The sequence below is a fragment of the Pimephales promelas genome, chromosome 20, assembly GCF_988280905.1.
Source record: "Pimephales promelas chromosome 20, fPimPro1.hap1.1, whole genome shotgun sequence".
Lineage (NCBI taxonomy): Eukaryota > Metazoa > Chordata > Actinopteri > Cypriniformes > Leuciscidae > Pimephales > Pimephales promelas.
This window is the reverse complement of record NC_142788.1, coordinates 12,945,806-12,954,211: the sequence shown is the minus strand read 5'-3', so window position 1 is coordinate 12,954,211 and position 8,406 is coordinate 12,945,806. Positions and strand designations below refer to the sequence as shown.

The following is an 8,406-nucleotide window of genomic DNA, read 5'->3' as shown; positions in this document are numbered from 1 at the left end:
TGATGTTCAAGGTATGGTGTTATGAAGTGGATTTTAGACAAGTGGGATTTGTAGCTGCCAGGGCTTCTCAAAATCAATAATATATAGGCCTATACGTATAGTGGTAGAAATTACCTTATGCACCCGACTTAAATTAAACTGGTGCTTTTAGACACTTCAAATGTGTACTCTACTAGATGGCTCTACACTTATTCTACTTAACACACTATCACTTGAGAATAGAAGTGAGATCTCTAGTGTCTAGCCTGACAGAAAGACTCCAATCGATGCCTGTTGAAGATGCTTTAATCATGGCCGAGAGGACCTCATATCAAACTAAAAACGATACAGCAGTTTAGGGATAGGTGCATGGCAAAGTTAACAGGACTCGTTACATCATCATTCTCTAATGTAATCAGTTCTATGCATGTGTAATTCAGAAACCGCCCCAGAAAAGCAAATTAGTTTTTTTTTTGATTACTTCAGCTTGTTCCTAAGGACATGGGGTTGTTATATTTAGTTAGCCGTCTAGCCATGTCCATATGCATATGCATATGCAACACACTAATGCAAGAAAAAAAAAGTATTGATTTGATTTAAGTAAAATAATTCATATATGCATTATGCTAAATCATTCCCACAACTCTTTCCGGTGATTAAATCGGCACAGCGTCACTGCATGCATGATCACAGGTGGATGAGCATCATTTGTGTCCGGCAGGGCACTGACCACTCACTGGATTCGCTTCAGTTGGGCACCTAGACTGTATGGATAGAGATTTAGATTTAGTCTGGCCATTTAGTGACATTAAAGGCGTGGTTCAGGTCAGGATCATTTTCAAGTTAGCCTGGGTGTTATTTAACAGTAGAGACAGTTTTCCAAAAAAAAAAAAATCCAGTCCTTCCAGTTGCATATTTCAACGGTGCAGTTTTACCCACAATATCAGACCAAAATCAAATAAATTATAACGCCAGGCTATCGATGTAAATGTCTGTTGAGAGAATAATGTTAGAAATCAAAGTACTTTTACATCTCAATGATCACATTACATTTACAGGAACTAGTTTCTCAGCAGCGGCGTCATTTTACTTTAGTTTTACTTTACTCCAGTAGTAGCTTTTTATTAAAATATGCCATTATACAAATGTTTAAAATCTTTGCTGCTGTCTTTATGTTGTGTCTACATTCATTTGGACACAACATATACAAATATATAAAGAACTTTTAAATAATGATTAATCACGATTAATTACAGAAAAACGTGTGATTAGTTTAGTTTAATCGATTGACAGCACTATATATTATAATACAATACAATATACAATATAATCCAATAGAGTATAATATAATACCTATAACTGGAGCCGTACCCAGGTGAAAAAGACGTTGTATTAAATGTATTAAAAATATATTTGAAATACAAATAGTGTGTTTATAATACATTTGTATTTACAACATGCTTATTTAAAGTGTACTAAAAATGTATTTTATTGCATTTTAGTATATTTCTAAAAAGTATACTAGAAGTACATTGGTAATAAATATATATTTAATTACACTTTTAAGAAATGTACTATAGAAAAGCATACTTTTAATGTATTTATAAAAAGTATATTAGTAATATATTGGTAATAAATGTATGCTTTATTATATTTTTAATAAATATGCTAATGATAATTATACTTTAAATGTATTTCTAAAAAGTATATTAGAACTACATTGGTAATAAATATATGTTTAAATACACTTTTAAGAAATACACTATAGAAAAGCATACTTTTAATGTATTTCTAAAAAAGTATATTATTAGTACATTGGTAATAAATGTATGCTTAATTATATTTTAATAAATATGCTAATGACAATCATGCTTTAAATATGTTTCTAAAAAGTGTACTAGAAGTACATTGGTATTTAATTACATTTTTAAGAAATATGCTAAATACAAACATATTTTAATTGTATTTAAAAATGTTTTAGAAACGCAATGCTAATAAATATACACTTAATTACACTTTTAGAAATATGCTAAAAACCCTGCTTTAAAAAAATATTGTGAAAAACAAATGAGACATATATATATATATATATATATATATATATATATATATATATATATATATATATATATATATGTTTAAAAATTACAAGTAATGCACTTCTGCATTAATTAATCAAATAGTCTTTTCCACAAAACAAGTGAATACCAGTACTTGCACAGTGCAAGTTGCAAGTAAATTTCACAATTAATTACAAAGAAACAGCCTCTCATTAGCTTAATGAGAAAGAGGAGAAAAGCTTGCACTGTACTTTAGAAAACCAAACCACACATCCTGTTGTTATAACCCACAAAATGTCACCTAAACCAACAGCTACACACTTCAAGCTTTATGACTCTAATAGTTACATCTATGAGTGCAAATATACTCAACACGTACCTGAAATAACTGGATAGAAATAGTTATTTAAATGTTCTTTATTTATTCATATTTATTAATGTATGTGACACACACGCGCAGGGGCGATTCTAGGATTTTTTCAACTGGGGGGCACAAGAGGGGCCACAATTATTACAGAGGGGCCATTATTATGTTGTGTTTTTATGTAGAACTGTAGATATCCAAATCAGTTCAAGTTCAGTAAGCTTTAAAATCAGCAATAAACAGTGATACCCTGTTATCTTTTAATAGCAGTTATTTACTGCTCTAAATCAAAACAATAAAATACAATTTATATTAACTTTTCACTTTACAAAAGTGATAGAAAAACTGTAATAAATAAAACAATCCAATGTATTAGTGTCACTCACAAATAATAATAGAACAGCCTTATTTATATAAATGCATAATTATATTAATCATTCATATAATAAACACACAATTAATGAATTCATATAACTGTAATAAAATTGTATACAATACATATTTTTTCATCCTATTCAATTTGCATTTCAGCAGTTGCAGTAAATTTGCATTGATGAATAGACCAAATCTGCTTATTTCAAGGAAGGCTAATTAGTCTTGAGCATATTGATTGTAAAATATCATATATAAATACTTTGTTAGATAGCTACTTTTTCAAAAAGGAATGCTTTAGTTTGACGTAAAATATGTGGATCATAGAAACAGTTTAGAATGACTTAATGCAGTGTTATTCTAGTATTAATTATTTATTTTGCTATTTAATCATGCATTTTTATTTATTTATGATTTTTTTTTTTTTGAGAATGTTTTTGGATGCAGGGATTAAATTGACAAAAAAATTCTTCTGACTGAATTTTTTTTTTTTTTTTCAGGCCAAGTCAAATTCCTGTAACTTTATTTAAAGGTTCTCTAAGCGATGCTGGGCCAAAACATTTTTTGTCACATACTTCAAACGTCTCCTCACTATCGGCTAGCTGCCTGTCCCCTAAACACACTGTAAAAAAACGCCGTCTCTGTAGACACCACAGGCTCCACAAAAGGCAACAAAAACAATCATGTCCCACCCGCACCACGAAACCTAACAAACAGTGTTCCAGTCAATCACTGGCAAGTATTTGAGGGTGGGTCTGGGGGGTTAGTGCGCGTGCACATGAAGGGGGTGTGTGTGTGAAGGAGAGCAGCGAATTAAGCATCAGAGGGAAGTGTGAAAAATTACCAACACACGACCAAAGAGACGTCGTTCTGAGGAACAAATTAAAAAGAAGAAGGAGTCGGATAAAGAACGTGCGAAGTTCCGAATTTACATCGCTAGCAAAGCTTTTGAACGATGGCGAGAACTCCGGCGGCAGAAGGGCTTCCAGTCCGACATTCAGGTTGCTCTGTTTTTGCTGGACAGGTGGGTAACGTTAAATTGTTTTCTTTTTCTTCTAAATTGACGCTTATGTTCGCCAAACCCACACAAGGATATAATTAGCTAGAACTATGCACGTTCACAATTATTTCAGGAAGCACGGAAGGGAGGGGGAGGAGATGAGATGCGGAGGAGGGAGCTCCGATTTGTTTGAAAATATTCGAACGTCAACACCAGGATCGCTTTGAGAACCTTTAAATAGTCGAGACCAATAGCGTTTTAAGGGGAGATGTTTTAAACCGATCTAATATTGCCAGTTTGTGTAATTTAAAAGCTATTTTAATCTATGAAAAACAATTACTTATGCTATCTTGACAAATAGGCCTAATCAACCATCAACTTTTCAGTGCATGTTTTTGTTTATCTTATAAGACCAAACAATGCTAAACTATTTTAATATAGTTTGTTTCATGCCAAATCGTTTTGGCTGAGGGAAAAGTGAAGTTTCATAACTTTATTTAGGCCATTTACAATAAAGGTGAAGTTAATGAAAAAATAAGACTTAAAAAAACACGAATATATTGCATCCCATAAACAGAATCATGCAAAGAAAAAAGCAGTCAACCCCCTCCCTTTAAAGGAAATACCGTAGCGATTGCGCCTTCAGTGTAATTTGATATAGTTGAATATAGTTGTTTAAAGGAGCAATGTGTGACTTTTAGCGACATCTAGTGGTTCGGTTGCGAGTTTGCACCAGGTTTGCACTAAGGGCTCAGCCCACTGCTCACCCCTCCCTTTCGAAGAAGCTACGGTTGCTAAAACGGGACAAACATCTCGTCGGCTGAGACAGCAGAGAATAGCCAGAGTAAGCCAAGAGTGTGTAACATTGTCACTGTTTCTGTACCACAGTCCATTATAAACCACATCATGAATACTGTTTACAAAGCCATAGTCAGGTGAGGATCAAGGGTTTTAATATATAATTTAATAAAATAATAATCAGCTGATTGTCTCACAAACGTAACCAGCAGCACATTTCTCCCCACATACTGTAGCAAACCCATAATACAGCGAGGGAGCAGCTATATATTTTTTCTAACAGGGTAGTAATAGTTTAGCTGGCTAATATGAGCTGTTACTGTGGCTGAGCTGGGACGCGTCTGCATCGCATGAGTCCAAAGGTCGGAAGTGCGCGCGCTGTTACAATCATGTCATCTCCGCATCCCATAGATACTATTTACTACACACAATAGGCTTTTTTTCTCTGATTTTTAAAATTCTTCGCGATCGACTTTAGTGATAAAAGACTTTAGTAAAAGTCTCTATCGACGGGTTAGTGATTCCTGTAACGTACTGTTTTACGGTCAATGACATGAATACTAATCATCAGCTGTCTCACGAACGTAACAGCACATCTATCCCCAACATAACAAACCCATAACACAGCGAGGGAGAACTAAGTTACATGAAACAATCCCAACTACATATTTTACACCACTCACAAGGGAAAAGTCACTACTCACGGAGTGTAAGGCTAGCTTCCAGCTTTCCGCTACTTCTCTTTCAAGGTAGTGATGAAACGCGTTCTGTAGCGCTGTTTGTTCGCGTTCGGCTACGGTAGGAAAATGACGTCACAACATGGCGACCTTCATAGAAGGGGATTCCCGCGGTTATGGAGCTATTAATGTCTCATTCTAAGGTAATAAAAACATTACGGCTAATTAAGTAAGTTCTTTATACACCACTGAAAACATAGTTATGGATGTCATATTGCATTTCTGTTAATAGATACTCAACTTTGTTACACATTGCACCTTTAAAGCTCAAATCTGTGGTTTATTTATAAAGACTGCGCCTTTTTAAAACATTGTTCTGACGTTTTCGGAGTTGTCAGAACCAGGGATCAGCAGCACATCTAGCCCGCCTGGAACAGCCTTAACTCGGCTAGTCATTCTGACGTTTGCCGCGTATAAATGCTATGCTACTATGTAAACTAACTAAAAAACAATAAGAACGAGAAATGTTTAAATTTACAATCTACAGATTTGTTTATATACTAGTATTATGAAACATATAAGTTAAAATACATGAATGACTCATAATAATTACTCAACGAGCGCTAAATAGCCAAATCTCGTTGAGTATGAATGAGAACATCTGCCATGTTAACGTTATCATGTGACCTACTACGAAAAGACCTACTACGTTATCATGTGACCTACTACCTACTAAGAAACAGCTGCCTTTAAGGTTGATTTAAGTTGTTATATTTTAAACCCTACTAATGTGACCCACAGTGTTATTCTTATAACGATATATTTTTTTTAAGAAACCCCCAAATCGTCACCTCTTGAATATATGTTGTTAATTTCTTTATTTTATACCCAAAAAGTTTCTCATTTAAGTTTTCCTCCTTTTCTTGATGAATTTACCTCGTTTCATCCCTCAGACTTATAACAACAAAACAACATTTTTTTGTATGTATTATGAAGAACTATTTAAAGATATTTAGCCTTGTTATTGTTCCTTTTTCCTGTGTATAAATATTATATTATGATGTCATATTATGATGTACACAAGCCAATGATCTTTGTGTTTTCTGTTTTGTCATTTTGACTGTTATGGTATCTTGTATGTAATACGTTTAGAAGTTTAAATTATATGATTAACAGGTGCACTAACACTTCATAACATCAGTAACTCGACAGCACAACCTAGAACAGTTTTCCCCTGCGTTTGTAATGTCTGCATAAAGGAGACGGGCAGCTGCTCGAAGATCTCTTTTGGAGAAAACTGTTGATTTTATACTCGAAAAATGTAAGTATCACTCCTTAAAAATTAATATTACCTCAGAATGAATTGCATTGTTAGCCCACCCCAAAACTTATACAAAATAATACGTAATATTAAATGCTGACCAATACTTAAATATAACTTTTTTATATACTAAAAACATAATTTAATATAACAAGCAAAATGTAATTTGTTTTGTCATATGACAGTTATGCATGAATACATTTCTATTCATAAATGCAAATGCAGTGAAACATCTCAATTGTCAGTCAATCAATTAATTAATGGATACATTAATTAAATAATTACATTTTATATACTGACAACAATAATAAAAATGAATAAATGAGTAAAAGAACAAATAAAAGTAACCATCACAATAAACAATAAAAGTCAACAACACATGAAACAAAGCTTTATTCAAACTACAAACATGTATTTACAGGCGCTGAACACCATAACCTACTGCCGACTCAACACAGCGGTTCCCATTCTGCGGCTTTATTCTGATGAATTCACCAGAGGTGACTGTGCCTTCGTCCCAGAGCTTGTTGCTGCGCTGCGCTTCACAATCTGAGGCAATAAGGGCAGGTGGAGAGATCGAGGGTCTCGTAAAGGCAGGTGGAGAGATGGAGGAACTCATAAGGGCAGGTGGACAGATGGAGCGTCTCATCCATGGCACCACTTCCAGGATGCAGCTCTGGGCTCCTCATCCTCAGTGCTCACACCAGTCTGCAGACATTTCAGATCCTACAAAAATGCACAAACATTATACAAAAGCAGTCATTTTAACACACAATGTCATTTGATTTATGTATTAAAAATAACCTTACTTTATATTTGAGTAAAATCCCTAAAACAAATGCTGCCATCATCTTTCCTTGCAGGTCCTGCTCCACCACAAAAGCTCTGCAGCAAATGCACAGAAATCAAGAATCAGAAAAGTGTTGTAATTTCTCGACTTGAATTTACAATAATTCAAATAAACTACAATTTAAGATTGAATAGATTTTGTTATCCATTTCTGTAGTATACTTACTCAAAGCCTTTGATGACAGCATTCAGCATCATGAGCCGGTTCTTCTGTCCCTGTAACATACGATTCACATTACGAGCTCAACACTGAATTTACATGCGGAGGTTGATATGTTAACTCACTTTTAATCCAACTTAAATGTTTGAAATATATCAACACTAATAAGGGACAAATTAAATATAACATATTTAGTTACTTTATAGATTTGTTTATTTACCTTATTTACAGCACATTTGTCTAAGTAGTGTCAGTGAATTATCCTTCATAATAGCACACATAACGTTACATCACTCAGATGTATTTTTCATTTTGGGATGTGCAATATGCAATACTTAAACAATATTTTCATTTCAGATGTAAATAGACATTTTAAATAAGCGTGTTTAAGATGTAACGTTATATGGTTATGTAAATCCATTTTAGAAACTTAACGTTACGTGTAGCCTACTTACTGGAGCTCCCCTGTTTAACTAACTAGCTATAATAAAACATGTGTTTACAGCAAAATCACAATACTATACTGTCTAAGTCCTTTAGACCTTCAACAGTTAAAACGTTTACTCTATAGTAGTTTAACACATACGATTTAAACACAAGGAACCGTGTTTACTCACATTTGAAAACCCCTGCTTCGCTGATCTCCGCGATGTTGATAATGACGTATGCTCTCCCGTGGCCTCCTGGGATAGAAGAGCATCCATACGATGAACACTCAAAAATCTGGGCGAAAGCAGGAGATCATCCGGGAACTTCTCTTCTTCTTCTTATACTTCCGGCAGGCTAGACGCAGCTATGGCGTATTGCTGCCCTCCTCCGTTCTCTA

The 8,406-nt window shown here is 34.1% G+C and overlaps 2 long non-coding RNA genes across 2 annotated transcripts in view; one reads left to right on the top strand and one right to left on the bottom strand.

Moving 5' to 3' along the window:
- Positions 1-7,375, top strand: part of LOC148970553 (uncharacterized) — a 34,021-nt gene extending 26,646 nt beyond the window's left edge. Inside the window, exon 2 of the long non-coding RNA XR_016148080.1 lies at positions 6,993-7,375. This is a non-coding gene — a long non-coding RNA (uncharacterized LOC148970553). The remainder of the gene's footprint in view (positions 1-6,992) is intronic.
- On the bottom strand, positions 6,941-8,326 carry LOC120462921 (uncharacterized). The gene is made up of 4 exons (XR_016148076.1): positions 8,198-8,326; positions 7,587-7,636; positions 7,381-7,456; positions 6,941-7,297 (listed from the first exon to the last, which is right to left on the bottom strand). It is a non-coding gene; the product is annotated as an uncharacterized LOC120462921 (long non-coding RNA).
- Between the last annotated feature and the right edge of the window lie 80 nt (positions 8,327-8,406).